We start from the raw sequence: 26,068 nt of genomic DNA on the forward strand, positions 1-26,068 counted from the left end.
CGATTCATTCGGTATATATGTAAGAGCTCTTTGCTCAGGCGTGCAATGTTTTCCACGTCCCATTTTAAGTAATTACTTTAAAATTTTATTTAAGAAACAAAAAATTATACTAAATCGCTCAAACAATATTAAACTTTTACTCTCCGCTGCACAAGTTAAAATGTGATATTTTTGTGTCCACTTCAAAACAGCAATAAGAATAAATAAAGTAGAACGCAAAAAATTTCATCGAAAAAAAACGGTAAATTCCTCGCATAAATGTAAGCTTAATAACGGTAATGAATGTAAATAAACAAATTTATTTGATCAAAGCAGAGTTCATACTAAAAACTTAACTTAACATATAAGGTTCACATTTGTGCTATTTATCTGTCCATGGCTGTATATTAAATATATCAGAAGGTCCAAATCGTTATTTAAAACCTTGCATATAACATCACTTATCATAAGAAAGATTTGTTTGACACCTAGAAAATGCAAAGATTTTTGTTTTTGCTTTGTTTCTTGTTTATTTTGTAATGAGTTTTCGATTTTATTTATGGTATTATCTTAAAATGCTGTTTGTAGTTTTAATTGATATAAAAAAAGTTTTAAAAAATAGAAGAATGAAATATTTGAATGCTACAGTTGAAACACTGAGTTTATTTTCAATGTGGGAACCCATTCTTAACAAACTGTAGATACAATAATGATTAACAAGTATTTCTTAAAACTCTTGCTGACTACACACAATTTGTCTCTTCTTTATACTCGAACACCAATTCGCTCCACATTGCGGCGCTCAATTATGCTACTCAGCAATAAGCTTACATAAATTACACATCTGCAACTACAGCAGCTAATCTTAATTTCTCAATTCGTGCATACTTTTTTGTTGCATACATTTCGGCGATTGTTTACTTTGTTCAATAGATTTTTGTACGCTTGCCTTGAGTAATAAAACTGCCACCATGCCATCATTATTCATTCACTGCTTACTCCTTCAATCTGCATGCCGCGAACTGCAACTTTAATACAACGGTATTACAATGTATAATACACATACATAAATACATACATACATACATACACACATATGTATCTGTGTACAGACCCTACTATTTTATATATCTCGACACATCTGTTTTATTGTGTACACGAAGTACTATAAAAGTAACATTTCTGATGCTTTGGTTTCGACTCAATCCAACGCGGCTTCAATATTTCCCCTTGCTGTGAACAAAGTAAACAAATTTGCATAAAGTATCGAATTGTGAAATTGAGTTGTAAAACTCCCACTTCCCACTTTCCCCTATTTTATTCCTCTCACTCAATTTTTTTCGCTCGCCAAATTTTAGTTAAGTTTCTGTGAAACATTTCTTGCTTCTGCCGCGCCCTATTGTATCCTGTCAGCTGCGTACACCCTTCACGCGCTCCCTTCTACTCTTCTCAGTCCATTTGCAAACACAATCAGTGCCAAGTTGAAATTTCTTCCTCTACCGCCTGCGCTTTTTGCTAGCTAAAAGTTTATTTGTATACTTTTTATGAACATTTTGCTTTTTATGCTTTCAAGAACGTGTTCATTTATGTGAATAGTACGTATGTAGAAATACCCCTGCAGGAAAATGGACTAGTAGGAAACTGCCGTGGTTTTAGTGAAATTAGAACCATGACTAGGTTGGTTTTCTTTTCCACATAAGTAAGCTGTGAATTGTAGTTGGCGATACTCGAGGAAGAAACTGTTGTTCGCTTTGTAAGGACCAAATTGGTTACTTTATGAAGGAGATCGAAAACTTATTCAGGTACCTTCGGTACAGAAAAATGTTGACTCGATTGGATTGGTTTTAAATTCAGGTAGACGAGTGCAATTCAGATATTGGACTGAAATTCAGAAAGAATTAGAAAAGCAAGGCATTTAAGCTGCTCAAACAAACCTTTGGAAAACTGATTAAAAACGTAGCCAAGTATGCGTAAATGTTCATGACAGGATTTTAATAAGCCTTTAAATGACTTTAGTATCACAGAGTTGCTTTTAAAAATAAAGCAAATAATTTTCTATTTAAATTACCACCCCTACCTGTATATAAACTTGTATCTAAGTGGCTTAGAAGCTCTAAAAATACTGAACAAATTTTACTGAAATTCTGAAGAATTATTGTAAATGTATTGGAGTTCATTTGGTTCCGTTAGATGGCACTGCTGTCCAAATAACTCGAAAATTGTTGTTGCCTGATTCAATTTCGCTTGTATTAAGAATTTGTATTGACTACAGCAAAACAAAGATGCTACAATTGATGCTCCTCTGAGTGGCCCTGAGATTAAGACAATTCGAAAAATCGTACTTGGTTTATACTTAAAAATTGTGACAGGATTTTAATAAGCCTTTAAATGCCTTTAATATCACAGAGTACCTTTTTAGAATGAAGTAAACAATTACCTTAGGGCGCTGCGTCCTCTAATGTGGGCTATTGCATGAGCTACGTGAAGATAAATAATTTAGTGCAAGTATGAATGCATTCGGCCGCCGTAGCCGAATAGGTTGGTGCATAGGTTCAAATCTCCGTGCATGAAACCACAAAATGATATATAAAGTTATTTCTAATTGCGGTAGCCTCTCGACAGGCAATAGCAAACCTCCGAGTGGACTTGTGCCATGAAAAATCTCCTCATAAAACAAAAAAATATCTGCTGTTCGAAGGCGTCTTAAAACTATAGGTCCCTTCTTTTTGTAGACCAACGCACACCACAAATAGGAGAACGAGCTCGACCAAACACCCAAAGAGGGTGTAAACGGCAATTGCGTATATGTTTTTCTGCCTGAATCTAAAAACATATTTCGCTGAGTACCACTAGTTTTCACCTCATACTACTTCTGGCCCATCCATTTGTTTCATTTCAAGTTCAAGTTTTTCCTGCAGGGGTACTGCTCGCTTGCAGCCCTCCGTCGCTAACTGGCACTTACATTGCCCACTTTTGCTCGTTGTTCGGTCTGTTTGATTTGTCTTGTAATTTATTTCTCTCAAAAGATCTATTTGTCCCGTGGGCCGTACCGTCGACCACCACATACAAATATAAAAGGCAAACAAGCGTTCACATTGAACCACACCACATACATCTACATATATATTTGTGTCCTTGTGTCGGTCATAAGTCTCATTTATAGTATGTGCTTTTTCTTCTGTTTACTTTCACTTCTGCTCCGTCTGTCTATCCCTATTGGTTTTGTGGTTGGCGCGCCTATGTGGACTTTCTCTCTACCCTTTGAAAAAATGTTTGCATTTGTAACCAATCAGATACAAAAAAGCAGCTCAAATGCATGCATGTGTATGCATGTATGTGTATATGTATTTGTGTATGACCCTTGTTTTTTTCTACATTTTCTTTCACCTCTCAGTTTTTTTATATTGTTTATGGTTGGTCGTTTTTGCGACTCTTAGATTATTAGTTGTTGTATTGGTCTCAGACAACCAATTTATCGATGTGTTCAGTATTCTTTGTTCGCATTTGTAATTACTTATTTATGAAGTGTATGTTCATATGTGAATATGAAATATTGAACCATTTGTAATGGAGACTATGTGCCTTTGTCTGGACTTACATATATACATATATCGTATTTTGCTTTGATTCATATGCCACTCGAACTGAATGAACGCATATAAATATTTCATAAGTGAGTATTTAATTTGTTTCTCTTCGACATTTTTTGCCTCTTTGCTTTCATACAAAACTTGTACGTTTATGCTGCCTTTAACAGATTCAAGGGCAGTGGGGTGCGTTGGACTGGCGCTGTGTACCTACTACAGGCTGAATTTTAGCGTAGAATGCTTTAGATTCTATGGAAAGTAGTTGTTCTTATGAGATTTAAGAGTAATAAATTTGACTTGGGGTACACGATTTGGTGAATGAGAAACTTTAATACTTTCGAGGGCACTTTTTAGTAGGTTAAGTTAGGTGAAGTGGCTGTCCTTCGATGCACTTAGATGCAGTTAGAGGGCCCTTTTGATACCACCGGAACTATCCTATTCTTACTCTACTTGGTCATCTTTAAACCATTGTGTGGCCTGTAAAATGCTGTCAATGTTGTCCCGAAAAGCGAGATCGAGCAATCTTAACCGTCTTCTGCACGAAGCCATGCACCCGCATAGAAGGTGTTCTACTGTCCCTTCCTCTTCTAAATTGAATTTGACAACTGTGGATTTTTGGACTCAGTAACGCATTTCGCATAGGAATCAGATATTGGATGAGAAATCACGAGCCACTGTAGCTGAATGCGTTGGTGCGTGAGAACGTAGGTTCGAATCTCCGTGAAACACCAAAATGAAGAAAAAGTAGAAAAGTCGTCCATCGGCAAGCAATGGCAAGCCTCTGAGTGTATTTCACGCATGCCACAAAACAGGAGGAGGAGCTCGGCCAAACATCTAACAGAAGCTCGACCAAACATCTAGAATTCTGTACTTGTATTAAAAAAACGTGCTAATGGCGGGAAAAAAAACATTCAGTTCAATTGAAAAAACTAATTATAAACGACTACAAGCACGGTTTATCACAAAAGGATATTTGTCAAACGTTCGCAATGAAAAAATCAACAGTTAGGTTCATTATAAAAAATTCCGAGAAACTGAAAGTGTTGAAACTCTTCACCATGGAGGACGACCCAAAGGTACTACACAGTACGAAGACTCGAATATATTGAAGAAAGATCCAGAGAAGTCGGCAGCAAGTATAGTTAAATAGCTGAACTTAAAGGTTAGCAGCCGAACTGTAAAACGCAGAGCACGTGCAGGTGGACTGAACAGTTATAGAGCAGCAAAAAAGCCATTTATTTCCACAAAACATCGGCATTTACAGATAGGGGGATCCAAGCAACAAGTTTTTTTTTTCTTTTTTTTTAATTTTTGAAAATGAAATGCGTTCAGACAGCAAACATAATTTTTGAAAATTCAAAAAAATTTTTAAAACAAAAACAATAAAAAAATATATTAAAAAAAAACAAAAATTGTGTACATTTTTTCCCCTCTAATACTGCTGCAGTTTATAAAATAAAGTGCCAAAAGATATGCAAGGTGGCGCAAAATTATTCATCCAATTATGGATTTCCTTTTTCTTGTCTATTATAACTTTTTTACTAAATTTTTTATATTTTTTTTAACTCCATTCACTAAATACCATCTGTCACGCATAAAATTCAGTATTACATTTAATAAACTTTTTTAAAAGTTGACATGGGTTTGAACTCCAAACTCCATTACTTAAAGTCTAAATTTTAAATCTTTGTGATGGCAGATCAGTAGGCATAAAGGTAACTACTGTTGTTGTTGTTGTTGTAGCAGCATAAATATTCCCCGTGCATATACGGGGAATGCTGCTGAAGTGACAGTCCTTGGCCGGATGTAAATCCGGATCGTTCCGGTTATCGGTACAAAAAATCGGCTAAAGCGGTTAAAATTCGTTCGGGAGCACATTAACTGGTCAGTGAAACGATGGAGAACTATACTTTTTTCTGATGAATCAAAATTCAACTTGAAATACTCGGACGGAATGAGAAGAGTTCGCCTGCAAAAAAAAAAAAAAAGAAACGTTTAGATCCTCGATACTGCAAAGGTACGGTTGAGCATGGCGAAGGTCGTATTATGGTGTGGGGTTGTTTTTCTGGGTTTCGTGTTGGACCGCTCCATTAAATAGATAGAATTATGGATAGGTTTGTATACCAAAATACACTAGAGAGCCTGATGCTTCCCCATGCTGAGTGGAATATGCCACCACGAAGGTCGTTCCAACAAAATAACGACCCAAAGCACACCTCGAAGTTGATAGCAAATTGGATCGCATGGGAAAAAATTAATGTGCTCGAGTGGCCAGCACAATCGCCGGACTCAATCCAATTGAGAACCTTTGGGAGATACTCAATAGGAGGATAGATAGGCAAGGAGTAAATGGGGGCAAAAAGAAGGTATTTGAAGGTGTCAAACAAGCCTGGTTGAATAGTCTACTCGACGTTATCAAAAATATAATAGCTTCCATGCCAAGAAGATGTAGTGAAGTTATAAAAAATAATGGTTATGCTATAAAATATTAGTTACTTATTGTTATTCCAATATGTTTTGTCGCTCTGAATATCGCATATGCTTTCTTTTTTACGCATATAATTTTATGAAACTATTTGTTAAGTTTTTCTATGCATTCAAGAAATAAATAGTTCGTTTTCATATTTGAAATGACATTTCATGTTAGGAAAATGTAATTACATCGAAGTATGAATGAGCTCAATATGTTTTGTCCGACACTGTATGCTTGCACCATGAACCCGACGACTCACGTTCCAAAGTATAAATTTTGTCTTTTCAACCTCTATATTGCATCAAAAAGCTGCTGTTTTAAATCAAAAAAATCGGTTTTGTCGAAAAATAACTTTGTTGTCCCTCACCTTTCATGCTCCCAGTATTAGGCGCTCCCGATTTTTCACTATAGCCATCAGAGAAAAGTTTGGTTGCTACCCAAAAAGGCGTCACTTGTATGTTAGAGAATTTGTTTTTATTGTTCATTGTTGTTGTGGTTGCTGCCACTAAGCTGCCGTCTGTTGATGACAGCGCACTCCTTTCTTTTACTTCTTTTCTCTTTGCGAACGGGTTTTGTTTTTGCTGCTCGTTGGCGTCTAGACATCATTATTTTTGGTTTGCCTCAGCTGCAGCATCAACCAAACAGCCAACTGCAAAGGTTCACAAAGTGAACGGAAGTTTATTTTACACCATTTCCGCTGTTACTAATGCAAAAAGCCTCAAAGTGCTATGAGGTTGAATGCTACCGCCGTTGTTTGAATGGCTGTCGCTAACTCTCTTGGCTTGGTATAATAAATTTGGCAGCTAAATCAAAAGCAACGGACGATGCCGTCGGGCAGTCATTGCCCACTTTGAATCGGAAGTTGTTATTTTAGTATCTACAAATCATCGTTGCTTAATTATTTGTGTACGTATTTGTGTCCATACGTTTGTATGTATAAGAATATATGTAATTTGACCAAAAATTTCTCTACTGATGCGTACGAATTACTATTGAAATGGAGTCCCAAAATAAAGGCAAAGGTACAACAAATGCATACAACCGCATAAGAAAAGAAAGTCAATCCAGCATAATGAAACTTTTTTCATAAAATAAGATAAATTACATCTCATTTGACATATTCACAAATTATTTACTAATTAGGAAGATGTTACCACTAAAAACACGAAAAGCCCAAGTCCGGGTAGAACCGAGAAGCGTAGTCATAGTTTGCATAGTCAAGTTGGGACCCTATTTATGAAATTTGCATAAAGATTCCTTGAAATCTGACGATACACGAATGCCTGCATGAAGGCGTACTTCTACTTGGGCCAGTCTAGCCTTCTAATATATCATAGGTTCCCAGTATAGTTTCTAAGACTTTGCAGAGCGCACTGGTTCCCTTATAAAGTAAATTGGCCCTCGACCTTCAATGCGTATACAGCTCCACTTCGTCGCAGATGATGGGTGTCAGGTGGTGAAGAGCTGTCAGGTATTTAAATGGGATATATTCTCCCTTTCTCTCTTCCTATGCATTAATGACGAGCTGCATTTGCTGTCGAACAATGCCACCCGCTGTCAAAGTTCAGAGCAAGGTACCAAGCTCGAGAATACCCTTTGCTACATAATACGATGAGCTTTAAACCTGACGAAGAGGTGGTGTGCTGGTATGTACCTGAATATAAACCCGTCGAAAGCAGCTATTATTCCCTTCATCAGGAGAATAGTCCTACCAGAAATGAGGGAAATTAATATGAACGCGATTGCTATTGGAATGCTAAGCGAAGTTAAATACCTTCGCTTCATCCAGCTAGTTCTGGTTTAGCTGGAAATGGCACGCTGACGTTACCCTGCCTAAAGGAACTACACTCTCATGGTATGCAAACTCTTAGCAGGAAAATCCTGGGGTTGTACACCATGTTAATTAGTCCAATGATAAATATGGACGAGGAAAGGTTTTGGTAAATGAAAAGTGATATCATCCATCCCACCTAGGAATCGTTGAGACTGTGGCTCGCACTTGCCCAGCTACCCAAAGGTGATATCTCTTGATATCCCCTAAAGCAATCTCAAGCGCTTAGCCGTCAGAGCCGGGCACTTGGAGATAACGAGCTCAACAGTCTCTTTCTCTGCAGGATCCCCACAGCTTCTGCAATAAGGGTTGTACGGAAGTTCAAGCTTCTCCGCATGAGTACCGATCCCCCAGTGCCCCGTGAATACCGCTTTGAAGTAAAGTCCTCCCCATTTAATCTTTAAGTGCATCGAGAAACTAAATTTATATAGAGGTATTCCTGGGGACGAAATAGCGGATGTAGCGGCTAGAGAGGTTGTGACCTCGTAATTAATAGGACCTGAGCCCTTCCTTGCTTATTATTAAGGATAAGCTTAAAACGAAGGGCTAAGGAAGAACAAGTAGACATCAAACTAAAGGTTGATTTTTCAAGAGCTATAGGAAAATTTTTCCAAAAACCACACTTAAAATTCAGAAAAATGCACGAATTTCTTATTTAAATCGATAGTACAGTCCATATAATTTAATGTTTGAAGATTATTTCATGCTAATGTTGACCGCGACTGCGCTTCAAATGGTCCATCCGCTTAGTCCAATTTCGGCATACACTTTCCAATGTTTCGGCCGGTATCTCACATATAAATGCTTTAATGTTGTCTTCCAATGCGTTAATTGAAGCAGGCTTGTCTGAATAGACATGAGCTTTAACATAGCCCCACAAAAAATAATTTAAAGGCGTTATATCGCACGATCTGGGTGGCCAATTGACAGGTCCCGAACGTGAAATAAAATGTTCACCGAACTCGCCTCTCAACAAGTCCATTGTTACGCGTGCTGTGTGGCATGTGGCACCGTTTTGCTGAAACCACATTTCATGCAAGTCAAGCTCTTGCCTTTTGGGCAAAAACAGTTTAATATCATTTCACGGTAGCGTTCACCATTCACAGTTACGTTACGATTCGCAGCATCTTTGAAAAAGTACGGTCCAATGATACCTCCAGCCCATAAACCGCAACAAACTGTGACCTTTTCTGGATGCATTGGTAGCTCTTTCAATTCTTCTGGCTGATCTTCACTCCAAAATCGACGATTCTGCTTATTTACCTACCCATTAATCCAAAAATGTGCTTCGTCGCTGAACACAATTTTTCGACTTTTATTTTTCTTAACAGAACACTCAGTTTTATAATAAAATTCAATGATTTGCAAGCGTTGTTCGTTTGTAAGACGATTCATGGTTAAATTATAGACCAAACTGAAGATGTTTGACAGTGAAACAAAACACGAAACGTGCGTCAGCTGTTTAAGCAACTGTTTAAAAAGATAATAGCTAAAAACTCACCCGTTATATGGCTGCGTTTCTGCGATCGATCCCCGGAATCTCCAATACACCTTCTTCTCGAATATGATGCTATAGAGAGAATAAAGTTTAGATATCTCAGCCGGATGAGGCCGGATGAAAGCTGCTTACGCTCAGGTTTATTGAGAGAGCTGAGAAGGAATGAGGGCTTGCGGTGAGTAGAGGGCACAAAATGTAATGCATAGCTCAGTTTCACTTTCATTCCTCCATCCATTAATTGAGCTTTTTTCCACGCAAAATTCAATGACAATCTTTGCTTTTGTTCTTTCTACAGCCTAATTCGACAATAGCCTGCTATTGAAAATACTTTAAAGCCTGCAGGTAAATTCATCAACTCTTTAAAGCTTTAAAATTCGAATAAATTTGGAATCAGCTATAAATAAAATTTTGCCATTTCTAATAATTATTAATTAATACTTAATAACTGTATTATGCATACATACATACATATCTTTCAAATGGTGCATATTAATTTGATCATAAATATTAAATGCCCAAAATGTATCGGAAAACATTAGTTAGCTTTGCGGTAAACTTAAGAATTAAAATATACCCAATTATGAAAATAATTAAATTGAAATAATATTTTGTGCACTAATCATGAACTTTATTGACAAATTGTTGAGCTTTAAGCTTAAGCATCTTTGGCCTTTAGTAGCCTCGGTTGTGGATTATAGTAAAAGCGAATTATATATTGTATTTTCCACAAACAAGCAAGCCACAAAAGAGTATCAATTACAAACAAAACAAGGGAAACTAAACAAAATCGAACGCTTAACCTTTACCACGCACACACCAACACACACACACACACAATCGTTGCATTTTGGCAATTTGCCCAGCTTTGTGCATTTGTGGTTTTATTCCTTTCATATTTAAGCGATTGCATTTAAAGCTGCATTTACAGACAGGGTGATCCAAGCAACAAGTATTTTTTTTATTAATTTTTGAAAATGAAATGCGTTCAGACAAGACAGCAAACACATAATTTTTGAAAATTCGAAAAAAAATTATAAAACAATACACAATAAAAAAAATATTTAAAAAAACAAAAATTGTGTACTTTTCTTCCCCTCTAATACCTCTGCAGTTTATAAAATGAAGTGCCAAAACATGTGCGAGGTGGCGCAAAATTAATCATCCAATTATAGTTTTCTTTTTTCTTGTCTTTTATAACTTTTTTACAACATTTTTTTAAATTTTTTTTTACTCCATTTACTAAATACCATCTGTCATACCATAAAATTCAGTATTACATTTAATAAAATTTTTTTAAAAGTTGACATGGGTAAGAACTCCAAACTCCATTACTTAAAGACTACATTTTAAATCTTTGTGGTGGCAGATCAGTAGACATAAAAGTACTGTTGTTGTTGTTGTAGCAGCATAAACGTTTCCCGTGCATATGCAAGAAATGCTGCTGAAGTGACATGTAAATCCGAGTCGTTCCGGTTACGTAGAACCGACGTCGTGAGAACGGTACTTGCGTGAGGCGCTGGTTTGGTATGAGGATTTCACGCCCGAGGATTTGCATGGTTTTCTTTTTTTTTGTCGGGACAGGCTAGCAAGTGCAGAACTCAGACACAATTAAATCCATTGTACTGCACTCGGGTTCAATTTTTAATTTTCTTTAAATCTACTCGACCTCCGAAGAAATCTGCGTAGATCTTGTGATGTCAAGAAGCCAAGGTGGTCGCTTTTTAACACATCAGTGCCAAAGATCTCAAGCCTGATTCGAGCGAAGGTGGGGCCGACGCACAGAAAGTGGTCTGCCGTCTCATCCTTCTCTCCACATGCTGGGCAAAGTGCACTGTCTGAGATGCCCATCCTTTCTATGTGCTTTGTCCATAGAAAGCGGCCCATCATCAGTCCAACCAGACTCCTACAGTTCCCTCTGCTGAGTGGCAGGAGAAACTGCGACAGTCGATCGGACATGACAGGTAGCATCCATCAGCAGCCTCTCTCAGCCTGCCAAACTCGCTTGGGGGTTAGAGAAACCCTTTTGCTAACCGTGGCTTTGATGGCTGCAAAGTGCAGTTTTGTCCCGCTGGATTTCAAGTAGACCCTAGAGCCGGAGCCGTGCTCGGTCCTGGAGCAAGCATGGTTAGCAAGCCGGTTGTTATATCTTATGCTGATGTTGTCAATTTCTTCATGCACCGATGGCACTTTAAAAACGGGCTGAACTACATCGTTGCAGACAAACCATGACGCGTTGGCACACAAGGGCAGCATTTTTGACTGGAACCTCTGTACGATGCCAAGATTTGATGTTGAAGCTGAACCCCAGATTTGCACTCCATGTTGGTTTCAGTATTGCTTTATATATGAGCGGCTTATCGTCCAGCGAATCCTCTGATTTATGGCCTATGTGAACATAGACGCAGCGCTTGAAACGCATCTTTTTCAGTAATTTTAGAACAATTCACACGATTGTGAATGCAACTCATTTAGTGGGGGGCAATAAAATCAGAAATATACATATGTTACTCGCATTTCCAGCACCCTGTATTTGGCGCCACATTTATACGCCCAGAAAGCCATAAGCGACAACAGCTATTATTTGCAGACCATTATCATTATCGTGCGGGGGTAGAGGTGTATACGCAGGGATTTATTTAGCGTGCACGTACACCTACTAATCTGGGATTCTTTACACTGGCTTACGTTCGCTTACCCAGCAGGGAAGATTGTGCACATATTTCTGATTCAAAAATGCGGCGATTGCGAACTGCTTCTATATTCACGAGCGATTGCATTTCAAGTGATTGAAGTATTTTGAATATTGTCGATTAGCTTGCTTTTAGACTTGGGTAGACTCAAAAAATTAAAAAAAAATGTAATAGCTTTGAGATATCTGCTGAGCATTAAGTATTCGTATAGAGCTTTTAAAAGTGAATATCTTCGGGCTTTTTTAATATAATATTAAAAACCATTTTTTTTGTTTTTGAAAATAAAACATAATAAATTATAATATAAAAGAATATATAATATAATAAAATCAATATAAACATTTACATTAATTTAAAAAAATGTTTTTGTGAAAAATAAATCGATTCTTAAACAATTTCCTTTTTCGTTTTTTTTGGATAAGAATACTTTTTAAGAATAAAACAATAAAAAAAAATTAAAAAAAAATCCAAACTTCTAAATAAATTGTTTTTTTATCATTCACTCACTTTTTTTAAACAATTTTTAATATAAAAATTAATGAAATTGTATAGTAATTATTTTCCACAAAAATATTTTTTTTTTGGGGAATTTTTTATTTCATATTTTTATTCAAAATTTTTGAATGTTTTTGAGGAAACAAAAAAAATGTTATTCATAAGCTTTGAATATTTTTGAGAAACACTTTTTTATTTTTTTTTCTTTAATTTTTTTTTTAATATAATTTATTTCAGTTCACTTCTTTTTATACTCAAACCTACAAATAAACCAAATTGCAGAAAAATCTAAGATAATGTCCAAAATACTTGGATGATTTTTTAATATTTTTTTTTATTCAAATATTTTTTTTTTTTTATTTTTAATTTTTTATTTTTTTATTCAAAATTTTTGAATGTTCTTAAGAAGTTTTTTTACCAAAAAACGAAATAATATAGGTATAGGGAATAAATTGTTGCACTAATTAATTAAACATATTTTTTTTTTGAGGGAAATAATTTTTTGAGATAAATATTTTTTTTTTGCGATTTTTTTTTATTTTTTTAATCAACATTTTTTAATGTTTTTGAGAAAAAAAAAATATTTTTTTATGCAGTAGTTTTGCATGTTTTTGAGAAAAAAATTAATTTTTTTATGCAGAAGTTTCCAACAACAACGACAATGTCCAAAATACTTAAAACACTTGACATGGAATCGCTCGGTACCTCTGGCGACTAGCGAGACAATATTTTTTTTATTTCCAAATTTAACAGCTGAATAGCACGCAAATTACAGTTTTATTTCTCAAAAATTACTACTAGTCAACATTAATTCTCTTTTGAAGCTATCGATGAAGTGAGGCATCGAAGGACAATAGAGACTTTTTAGGGCGTTAACCTGTAAAATTCACCAGTTTCTTATATCAAAAACATAAAGGAAGGCGAACTATTTACAGTTATAAATTTCCTTCAAGCGCACCATTTAAGTACTAGAGGAATTCTCTACAGGGATGGCAATGCACACTCAAACTTGTTTGCTGATGCATATGCATACATATACATATATATAAGTGCGGATACTATCTATTATTTTAAAGTTTGCCTATTCTGCCAAACAATCGATAATTGGCAGCAGCATTCAAATCGGATTGCATTCCAATTAGAATTTCGGGGGTCAACTCCAGTCACAATAGACAGGGTGGCCAGTCAAACGTTTTCCAGCATATTTTTTCTTTCATTCACGTACATATGTATGTGTATGTGCGTAAAAGTCGATATATATATCTCACCAATGCATATGCCAAGCTAACTCCCGGAGCATTGAACTGCAAACGCGTTAACGAAAATTTTTATTTTATACTGCGTAGGTATGCAACTAAGTAGTGCAACCAAAAAGTATAGTATTTGTATTTGTTTTCGAAGCAATTGCCTCGTTTGTTGCTCGTTTGTCGCATCTGTGGCACAAATGGACCGCACATGAATGTGGCGGCTTTGCAATTCATAGTCGATTATTTGTTGAACATTTGCCGCTTCGCTTGCCAATTCTGTTTCGTTGTATTTTCTTGTTGTCTGCTTTCTTTAATTGTTTGCCCATTTGTTGTGCGATCAGTCCTTGCCACAAATATTTTGAATACTCGTACACTATGTGTGGCATAGGTATTTGCTGGCGGGCTGATGATATTGTTATGCAATGGACCATGTTCACATTTCGTTTATCGGTTGACTAGTGGAGCCTATCGGCTATCAATTAATGAATGCTTTCAAAGGATTGCCGTATTCAAATATTTTGCATTTGTTTTTGTTTTAATTTTAATTGGTTTTCCAATTTTTTTAATTTCGATTTTTAAGTTTTTTTTTTATTTTATTTTTAAGAAATTTTTATTTTTCGTGTCTATGGCGTAAATATTTCAACGCTTAATTCTTCAGAGCACTTGCAATAGAGAATCATACAATACCATTCTCAAAAATTTAAAGTCTGCGATCAACTCAAGCAAAAAATTACATAAAAAAATATTAAATGTTTAAATATTTTCTCTCAGAGGTGGTGGAGTCTACTTCCACAAAAAGCTTAACTGCTGTTAAGAGTTCTGTTAAGTTTCATAAATAACAAACGTTTCTGCCGCAATAGATTTAACTGAAAAAGTTGATTTTTCGTTTGTTTTGTGGGCTTGCTAACAACAAAGCTGTCTGTATTTTTATGTGAAGAGAGCCGAGAGCGCAAGTTCAAGTTATTTGTTTGGTTCGTATTTTCAAATAATGAGAATATTTTTTTCTTTTTCTACCGAAGGTATATTTATGCAAAAATAATGGAAGTATTTGTTTTCTGCACTAAAATTCCTGCAATGCACAGTGGCGGAAATGCCGGAAAACCTGGCCAAAAGTCGGAAAATGGCAAAATAGAAATTCGTTCCAAAGTAACTCATTATTGAATTTCGAAAAAATTTCGCACTATTTGTCTTTTTACAAAATCAAAAATTTTCAACTACTTTTTTGCTATTGTTTGTATAGGGGTTTTCAGTAAGAGCGCTTCAACTTTTGAACTTTTTTGAATAAAACACAAACGGTTTGACTTTTTTACCTAATTTTTTTTTTATTATCGAGTTTGAATATATACATTTAAGTATGAAATTCGATTTCTTTTGCATGACCACCGCGTGCACGTTTTCCGAAGTCCAATCGTTGAACCCAATTTTCGACCACTCTTTTGCATAAATCGGCCGAAATTCCAGCAATTTCGCGTTCAATATTGGCTCTGAGCTCACAAATCGTCGCCGGCTTGTTACTGTTGACCAATGACTTCACATAACCCCAAAACGGGACGGCTTGTTAAATGGACCGTAAAATGGCCGTAATGCTCTTAAAGTAGCAGCAACAGAACGATTAATTTGATCCCAGAATCATTAAAATCGGTTCATTTTTGACTAAGTTATGAGCATTTAAAAAAAAATGCTTATATAATTAAAAAAATCGATTTTGAGCCGAAAAACAAAATTGCCGATAAATCTTGAAAAAAAATTTTTTCGGGCGAACAAAAAAGTACGGGTCTCAATATTTTTACCAGAGAGCAGCATATTTGAGTTACATCGAAATCGAAGAACATGTCCCGAATAGCCCGGTTGAATTGAAATGGAAAGCATCAACAGTAAAAATTTCTGCCATAACCCTTTTCGAAATAATTAACAAGCAGTGATATATACCCTTATTAAAAAAAAAAAACCGAGGTTCTTAAAAAGTAAAATAAACAAGTTTTATCATAATTTACGACAGATAATATCTAATTTTTTATTAATCAATAAATTCGCCTGCTACCTCGAAACATAATTTTCCACGCTTTCCGGCAGCTTGATTTGCTTCAATCGATTCATCGCCCAAAGAAGTTTTAGAAGTAGAGAATGGTCGCAGGTTGGCAAATCAGCTGAAAACGGCGAATTTTCCAATGAAATAATTTGGCTTTTTCACAGAAACTCACGCAAATCTCTTGGGTGATGAAATGTAATTTGTCAAATGGTGTCGCGTCGCAGGTTGTGTGTCACAAATGTTGAGTTGGTTGTTGAGTTGCTCTGAGAGCTCAGTCAAAATGTGGTACGCAGTTTTCTGCAGAATCCACCATTTTATTTTAATTGTTTTCACAAATGACAACCTATTATGTTTAACGAAATCACGCACTTGTTCGACGTTTCCTGGTGATCATCCACTCTATGTATTGACAACCTTGGCTTTCATCGACTCTAAGCGTTGCTTTACCGCATCGAAATCGCTTGTGCTGCTCATAAATTTACGTAGGCTATAAAAAATAATCACCATGTTCCAGTTGATGCAGACGCAAATGTTTCTAGCAACAAAAAAATCGTATACGAGTGGAACCACCTACCGACATGAAACGACTTAATAGAGTCCACCTTTTGTAGAAAAACCATTAAGACGCACACCAAAATTTTTGTGTGCTCGGAGTAAACGCCTTTCAAGGATATGTTTACGCCCCACAAGCATTTTTATTGTATGATACATACATATGTACCTACATATGTTAATCTTGTTGTTTCGATATTTATTATTAATTTAGTTTGCACTCTTAGTTGCCTAATTACCCTTAATAACGTTTGTAGTTGACCTCCACTAGAATTTCATTTCATATTCGACTGATCGTATCAAATGGATCGACTAGTTTGCATATCCACATACATAAATGCACACCTAATATACATAATTGATGATGTTTTACCATAGCGAATTGGTTAGATATTTTGGTGTCTGTTCACACACATATACGTGTATACATGGGAAGGTATGTGTAAATCCATATCAAGTGCGCGATTGTTCCAAATTGCGGTCGGCAACCACAAATAATTTGTAAATACTTTTTCTTTCTCCGCATACTCGTATCAATTTCACTGTAGAACTTTTCCCATCTCATTTTTTCACGCTCGCACGCACAATTTAATTGCACAAGTTCACTGCACGCTCCACTGACGTTGCTGACAATATGTGGAATGTGAAGATATTCACTTGAAAATGAGTGGCAGGTGTTATTTTAATGATTCCAAATGTGTATGCGTAGATGTTTATGCCCAAAAATGGGTAATCAGTATAACTGCTTACATCGGCGCTCAAAATAATAGGAGTGCGACGAACAAGTGCAAGTTTGAACAATTTCTTCTTTTTCTTTTAATTGTTTTTCTAATAAAAGTTAGTGTATTATGTATATAAAAAAATCAATATAACTCAAATCAATAAACTTTTTACAAAATTCACAAATATTCAAGTTCGGAAGTATTTTATATGGGAGAAAATGCTCAACACCTCAGCGCAAACACTTGTCAAAAATACACGAGAATTTCGAGCTACTTGATACTTGCAACCCTAGAACTGTGTATAGGGGCAAAAGTGGAAATCTACTTACTGGCACTTGTCATGTTCTAAACATTGATGAGCATCCTAATGGGAGCACCGAATCTGAGGTTGTATTTGAATTCCCAATTCCAGAACGCGATCCAGATATAAAGTTTGATGATACGAGCTATGACCTGCCTTCAAAATCACAAGGCTTCAGACGTAGATGAATTGCCTGAAGATATTTTCGAACAGATTAGCCAAACCTCCCTGAGCGAAATATTCGACTTGGTTACTTTTTTAAATGCAGTGAATATTTCGCTCAGGGTTGTTCGCAAATATGTTTAAAAATATCTGGAGGTGAATGATAAAGCGCTGAAGGCTTGTGATTTTCAAAGCGGGTTATAGCCCTTTCATCAAAATTGAATTCTTTAAGTCTGGAATTGAGATTTCAAATACATTCTAACATTCGGTGTTTCCGTTGAGATGCTCATCAAAGTACTTTACCAATCTGTTTCATTTGTTAATTGGTTTCAAAGCTGCATATGGACGAATTTGGAATCCCACACACACGAAAACGAAATCAACACTAGCAAATGTTAGAAACATCATCAAAATTGGAAATTCGCCGTCATCGGTATTTATAACAAGAAAAGAACTTAGACAAGGTGAAATGGTCTTTCATGCCGGCTGCTCAGGGTTGCCCTTGAAAAAGTAATGAGAGAAGCTGGCGTAACCATAAATGGCACTATATTCTTCAAATCGGCACACATCCTGGCATATGCAGATGATTGGGACATTATAGCGACACCCCTTGATGATCTTAAAGAAGCCGTTTTGTAAGAATTGATAGAGTGCCAAAAGTCAACAACCGAAAAGTCTACGCTTATTGGGCAGCAGGTGGCGATTAACAATTACGAGTTCAGCGTAGTCAAGGACTTTGTCTATCTAGGATCCAGCATTAACACCAACAACCACGTCAGCCAAGAGATCCAACAGGTGCTATTTTGGGCTTTGTAGCCAATTGAAAAGCAGAGCCTTCTCTCGATACACAAAAAAACTCTACCAAACACTCATTCTCCCGGTCCTACTCTATGGCGCTGAGTCGCGGACATTGACGAGCACCGATGGGCGGTTATTAGGAGCTTTCAGGAGAAAAATTCTTCGCTAGATTTAGGGTCCGATTTATGTGAATGTTGCATATCGAAAACGATGGAACCACGAGCTGTACGCCGTCATCAAGGTAGTAAATCGCATTAGAATTCAGCGGCTGCGCTGGCTAGGTCACGTTGAGCAAATGGACAATAAGGCTCCAGCAAAGAAAGTGCTCTTTTCGAAATACACTGGTAGATCTCACAAAAAAGATCATTCTCATCTAAGTTGGAAAGACCAAGTAGACGATGACCTGACCGCCCTTGGTGAATCTAACTGGCGTAAATGCGCGCAATGCAAAGGCGTTTGGCGCAACATTTTGGTAGCGGCCAAGGCCCATCAGTACTTGCCAGCTAAGTAAGCATCTAAGTAACAGTGCCAAGAACAATGTGATTATCACTTAATGCAGACTAGAAGAAGGCAATGCTGTCATCACCACAAGGACAAGCAGTGCAGAACAGCGGCTAAGGTCTTAAAATAGGCCCTTATAGTTTCGAAATTGTTCAAGAATTCAAATATCTCGGTGATATATATCGGGTAAAATATCGGATCAAAATCGAAAAAGAAATAATGACTGGAATCGATAGAGGAATACCTTCCGCGAATCGATTCTACATTGCGTTACAAAGACCCTTAAAACGTCGCATACTTGGAAGACCAACAAATATAACTATTTATTGTACTCTTATCGTGTCAGTACTTATATGAGCTAGTGAATCTTGCACAGTAAAAAAAATTGTTCAGCAAAAATTCAAAATTATTGAGCGTAAAATCTTACTAAAAATATTTATAAGACAATGGCAAGCCTCCGTGTGTATTTCTGCCATGGAAAAGCTCCTTATAAAAAAAATAACTGCCGCTCGGAGTCGGCTTGAAACTGCAGGTCCCTCCATTTGTGAGACGACATCAAGACACACACCACAAATAGGAGGAGGAGCTCGGCCAAACACCCACAATGGGAGTACGCGCCCATTATATACATATATATAAGACTCGGATACTTTCACGACAATAAAGCTTAACCGCCTACAATGGGCTGGTCACATCACAAGAACCGACAAAGCATATTAACCGAAGAAAAAAACTAGACACATCTCTTTACTACACTGACCAGATCCAGGACAAAATGCATTTACAACTACTGGACCGGATAGTATACAAACACTAAACGGCATTCATCGGGGGACCTTACCACCTTCCTAAACTTCCGGCACCCCGCATGCCCTTGTCGGAGTCTAATCACCACTCAAACAGACGAAGAGCTTCAGCTTCCTCGCAAGACCCACGTAACTTTGGCCCAATTGCGTTCTGGATCATGGAGCAGGTTAAGTTCCTACCTAACCAAAATCGACCCAGACATACACAATATATGGCCAGGTGTGAAAGCATACCGCACCACACTAGCCACCTCTTCTCATGCCCTATTGGACCTACTCACCTAGCACCCCTCTCCTCTGGACTCAAAACAGCACGCTTTCTGGGTCTACCATTGGATGAGCTAGACGAAGGCGACCGGTGAGTACATCGCACAGACAGGATTTAGTAAGCTACTACAACAACAACAAGAAAATCCTAATGGGTACGTGCAGAAAACATAACATCAAGGGTTACATAGTGTCGATCGGAACGCTGAGCTATTCGAAATAGGTACGTTGTACGAGAACTCAAGCGAGGGATAAATCGAACTTGAAACAAACCATACAGCCAAGACCCGGACCGGGTTGTTGAGCTAACAATGATGATGATGATGATGATAATCGCAATTTGTTGTACTGATTTTGATGCGCTGTAAAACTGCATACCCAGAATTTTTCTAGAAATTCTAAATGAAAAATTGGAAATTTTTTTGGATTTTTTTTTTCTTAATTCTTAAATTTTTGTGAATTTGCACACAGTTTAGAGCTTTGAGATAAATGGTTCTTATTGCACTATGCGCTATACTTTAAAAAACTATTAACAAAAAAATGTGTAAAACTTGGTAATTTAACGTGCTCCTACTATTTTGAACACAAATGTATATGTATAAAATATGTGTATGTATGTATGTATGTATGTTAGTCTAATTGTTAGGGTCTTGCACTTTGCTGTTTGTCTAATTTTTTTTATTGCTATATGTTTTTTTTTTCTTTTTTCCATTTTGTTAACATTTATCACTACATTTCCCACCCCCCTTTCCATAATTATTCCACCCTTTTATTATTCTTCGCTTTTTACGAATTTAACTGATACTCACAGCCTTGTATAGTGGGTCGTTTTCGTATCTTTATGTCTAATTATGTCTGTATGTGGGTGTATCTGTATTTTTATGTATTTCAAGGAGCTGAATTAGTGCGTTCACAAGTCGCGCACTTCGTGGTGTTTCTGCTATTTTGCTATAGTATTAGTGCAGTTGTAAAACGACACGTGTGAGCAAGCACCCGGATGGCGCAGAATTAATAATCCTATTTTGTTTTTGAATAACTTTTGCTCAAGAAAAACAATATTTTTAGTGAAGGAAATCTTTATTTGGACTTTTAAGCGCTTCATTGCTTGTCTGTTTGTACACTGCAGCTGTTTATTTAAGAAGTTTGAAATATGATTGACTTACGACGCTATTAAATAATAAAATATATAATAAAAAAATACACATCTTCCGATCGGGTGATTAATTCTGCGCCACCATGTATTACAAGCACACATGCTTCGGGCGTTGCACTGTGATGCTAAATTTAATTCCGAAACAAATCAATGTTTTTACATTTGTGTAAGTGCATTAGTAAAACAAAACAAATACGACAAATAGCACGGCTTGCCCGCCGGTTCCCACAACCAAATTCTTTTATAGAATAGCACCGCACGCAATCGCAATCGTACTACGAAATGTGTGCAAATGAAAGTTAAAATTCTCTATAATTTATTTCAAATTTTCCAATCTCGGTGTATAGGTATTTATACATCATCATTCGATAGGTCTAAAAGTTTCTAAGAAATTCGTCCGTCATTGCAGATTTGACTTTTTATTTATTTAAAAATCAAAGACTGTAATCAGTATAAGTTAAAAAAAATATTAGTTAAAATTTAATTATAATAATCGGATTTTTATTTTTTAAGCATAAGTAATAATTATTTACTTATTTTCTTATTTAATTATTTTTGGTTTCTTCACTCAGGAATCGAGAAACCTACCATTTTTCTCATTTATGGTAAGAGTAATAATTTTCACCCGATTTTTATTTTCCCCTTTCACAACATAAAACTCCTACTCTTATATAGCCTAGACCATATAAACTATTTAATTGAAGTTTTAATGGAATATGCCCAGAGAATTTCACTGGAATATACCTCTTATCATAGGGTACCTGGATATGAAACATCTTAAATTCCACTTTAAGGGTCGAAATATGTTTTGACTACTTTTCATTTCTATTTTTATAGAAATAGTTAAATAATTTTGAAAATAATAATTTTGAAAATAATAAATCATATATTTTACAATTATATTATATTACAAACTTTCAATTTATAAAAATTTAACAAACTTTTATCAAAATTTCAAACGTTTTCATTAGTAAAAATAAAAAAAAGAGTACGCAGTTATATAGCCCGTTAAAGTGCAAGTTTGAAGTAGCTCAATATGCTCGTTGATTTTTGCAATATTTTTTCTGATGGAACTTTTTTTCTCCATATAACCAGAATATCGTGCCCAAAATTTAATGATGTATAAAACTGCGTATACATATTTGTTACTTTTTTTTAAGTTTTTTTTTTTGTTAATTTTAGAATTTGAGGAAAGCTTTCCATTTTAATAATTATTTTTGGACGAGCGAGAAGGGAGCGTAAAATTGCAAGTTCATGCAACGTTTTGGGCAGATATAACGTAGAGGAAAAGGAGAGAGCGAGCTATACCTTATATATTTTATAGTAATTTACCATCATAAATCCATCCATTTTCGGTTGATTATTTGCTGTTGACTGTCTGATATTTGACAGTTTATATTTTGTATTATTTTATTACGGGCATCACTCACAACGCTCTGTTTAAATATCGGCTTATTTAAGGTTTTTCGCAATGTTTTCCTTTACGTGGGTTTTCCGAATTGTTGTTGCAATGAATGAATGAATGAAAAGCGTTAACCAAAAGATTTCAGATTGCTCAGACTTGAACACCGGGAAATATACAATATTTCGACATACTTACAATTTCTTGCTTACACTTACACTTATGCCGAAGCAAACTTTATTTCAACGTCGCTACTAGGTATTCACAAGGCAGATTCAATTTAATGAATGTTTTGGAATTAACGCACTTAGGGCCTTCGCACACGGGTCGTATCTTCAGTGGCTTGTCCGCAAACAATGCAACTATCTATCGTAAGAGTACGAGTTGCCTAGCGATGAAGGGGAATTTATTTGTAAATTTTGTCTATTTGTATTCTCTGCAAATGTTGTGATTTTATTAAGATATATATTCTTTCTCTCTCTCATTCTCTCTCGGGTCTCTCCTTCTTTCTTTCTCTGCCTTGAAAGTTTCACTGTTTTCTCTATGTGCATTCGCATTTTGCGACCAATAATGAAATCAAAATAAAGTAATCATGAAATGGGCTTCATGGCTTTTTAAAATAATCTCCTTTGAAGTCAATACACTTTTGTATTCGCTTGAACCAAATTTCAAAGCACTTTTGCAACTGGATAACTCCAAATCGAACTGTTTAAAGGCTTCTTCAGGAGCTTCTCCAGGCTGCTTAAAAACGTTCAATTCGCTTTTAACTTTAGATGTTCGAGAACAAAACATAAGACGGATTACCCATTAATTCGATCTTTTGAGTGCTCAAAAACTCTCTTGTCGTGGTGAAGGATGTTTCGTCTTCGGCGGTTGGTTTTCCTTAATTATTCGAAAACTTGTGGCAGACAAATGACTGTGTATCGCTCAGAATTAGCTATTTTCAATTTTTCTAGTGGCACAGTTGCGACATGACAAACTTTGTTGTAGTGCTTGTATGCTCGCTTTGGAACAAGCTTACTGCCGATTGCTGTTATGTTTTCGGCTCAGATGTTTTTTAACATTGCAAAATTTCTTTAACACGGTTTTACATCAACCGACACGAGTCCTTTTGCGGGCAATAGTGAAATTATGCCTTATCCAACGGGAACAAATCTTTTGAACAAGAAAATGTTCCTACAATATTGAATGCAAGCTAGTCATACTAATGTCCAACGATGCTTCTATCTCGCGATATGTCACATGACGATCTCTCATCATAATTTACGGCACAACACCGATTGTTTCTGGCATAACAACCGTTTTTGCATGGTCTTCACGAAATAAAACCTGCAAGGGCCGACGGCTACGTTAGAATTCGTAGAACCGGTGTTTCAAGTGGCTAAGTGAGCCAAAAGTCGAAGTAAGTTGAGGAATAGATTACAGTCTCAATAATCCACATCGAAAATCGTAGTAAACCAGTGCACAAAAATTTTCACGAATTAATTCCAATATTTTTGGGTGAGATGAATTTTTTAACCCACTGAAAAGAGACCAAATAAAGCTCGTCACTGAAAGCGTTATACATAAGATTTTGCTAAAAAGTACCAAGCTTTTCGATAAAAATATCGAATATTAAATATAAAAGTTCAGGCGTTAAATATAAAATGCAGCTCTCGTCTTAAAGCCTGGAAGAATTGGGTGTACATCCGCCATTTTAAATGATTAAACTAAAAAAAAAACATTTTTTATTATTTTAATGTATAAATAAACTGTATGCCAATTTTGAAAAAAATTTATGTATTTACTTCTTCACTTTAAATAATTTTAATGAAAATCAGGGAAAATAGGGTCGTTTTCAGGTATATATCCCCTTAAAGCCTATACTTTGAGGATGTTTCCTCTAACGAACGAAGAAAGTCGATTAATAACTAAGAAAGTGGCGAGTGACGAAAATAAAACCGCCTAGTTAATGTCATCATTCTAGTTTTGTTCGCAAAACACACAAATATCAAATATCCGTAAATGTAGTCATCACGTGGTGCCTTTGGTACTTTCGTAGAATATTCAATTTTTATAATAGCACAATTGCAATCATTTTACGTTTCTGGTAATTTTCCTCAAAACCTCTTAAACTCTGAAAGTAGCACGAAAACAAACTGATACTCATAATTAAGATTCAATTACATATCACAAATGTAGTTCAGTAACTTTTACAGCGAATATCAACTAAAACGTAATACTATAAATGAAATCAATACCAGCAATTCTGTATTGCAATTTTTCCATTATAATAATAAGTATTCAATTGCTCTACTTTTTGTACACCCACACACATACGCGTACTATCAAATGGCATTCGCGCTTGGCGTCAACTTACCACCGGCCGGCAATTGCCAAGTATTGCTGCCATTTCCATATCGAGTACGACTGCCAACACTGAGTGCATAGCAGCAGCGGATGTAAGGGGTGGCTGTTGGCAACAAATTGATACCCACATAATTTGAAAATTTGCAATTTCAGTTGTGCGTCCATACGCCACAATATCTATGCAGGCGTATATATCAGTAAGATATATGTACGCGTATATGGGTGCATCAAGGTGGATCAATGTTTTAAGAAGTTTGGCTGATCTTCTTCTTCCCTTTTTGAAACGATTTTCACGATTTTTTTTTATCTGGGAAAAGTGATTTTTTATTTATATATGGAATTTTATAGCGTTATTTTTGTTCTAGCGTGTGCGGAGAATGCTGCTGGACTGACAGGCATAGGCCGGTTATAAATTGGGGTCGTTCCAGTAACGTAGAACCGACTGTTGTGGAGACGAATCGGTCGCTTCTGCTGCCGGTTACCAATTTAAGTTGGGTTTGATAGATCTCCTGTTGTTGTCGCTTTGTTAGTTTTTGTTTTTGTTATTATTATTATTTTAGCCGCATAATCAATTCTCACACACATACGGGAAAGGCTGCGGGAGTGACAGTCTTTGGCCGGATATAAATCCGGGTCGTTTCGATAATGTAGAACCGACTGTCATGCGAACCTGCCGAATCTCCTCGAGAATTCTGCTGTTATGACTACTCCTTAGTTTCTTGTGTAGTTGGTCGCGAACTAGTAGGAACCTGAAGTGGTTTTTAGCGGAACTAACCGCTTTTGTTTTTTTTTTTTCGCTAATTAACAGACCCATTGAAGAAACCGAAATTTTCCACACAATTTGAAAATGTGCTATAATAGTTTAGTCGATTGAAACTAGCGTCCATTTTCCACAAATGTTTGATCCGACACGAAAACTGAACCACTTTTTCATAAAGGTTTAATGATCGTTTCAGCCATTTTAGAACAAAATAAAATTTTTTCTTAATTTACTTATATTATTTTTTTATTATTTTACTAATTTTTTTTTATTTTTTTATTTAGTTTACAATTAATTATTTATTTTACTTTTTTATATATTTTTTAATTCTTTTACTTAATTTGTTTTTTAATTTACTTATTTTATTTTATATTAATATATTATTTTTTACCTTATTTTTTTAATTTAATTATTTTACTTTATTTGATTTTATTTATTTATTATACTTTTTTATATATTTTTTAAT

The sequence above is a fragment of the Anastrepha ludens genome, chromosome 3 (genome assembly GCF_028408465.1).
Source record: "Anastrepha ludens isolate Willacy chromosome 3, idAnaLude1.1, whole genome shotgun sequence".
Classification (NCBI taxonomy): domain Eukaryota; kingdom Metazoa; phylum Arthropoda; class Insecta; order Diptera; family Tephritidae; genus Anastrepha; species Anastrepha ludens.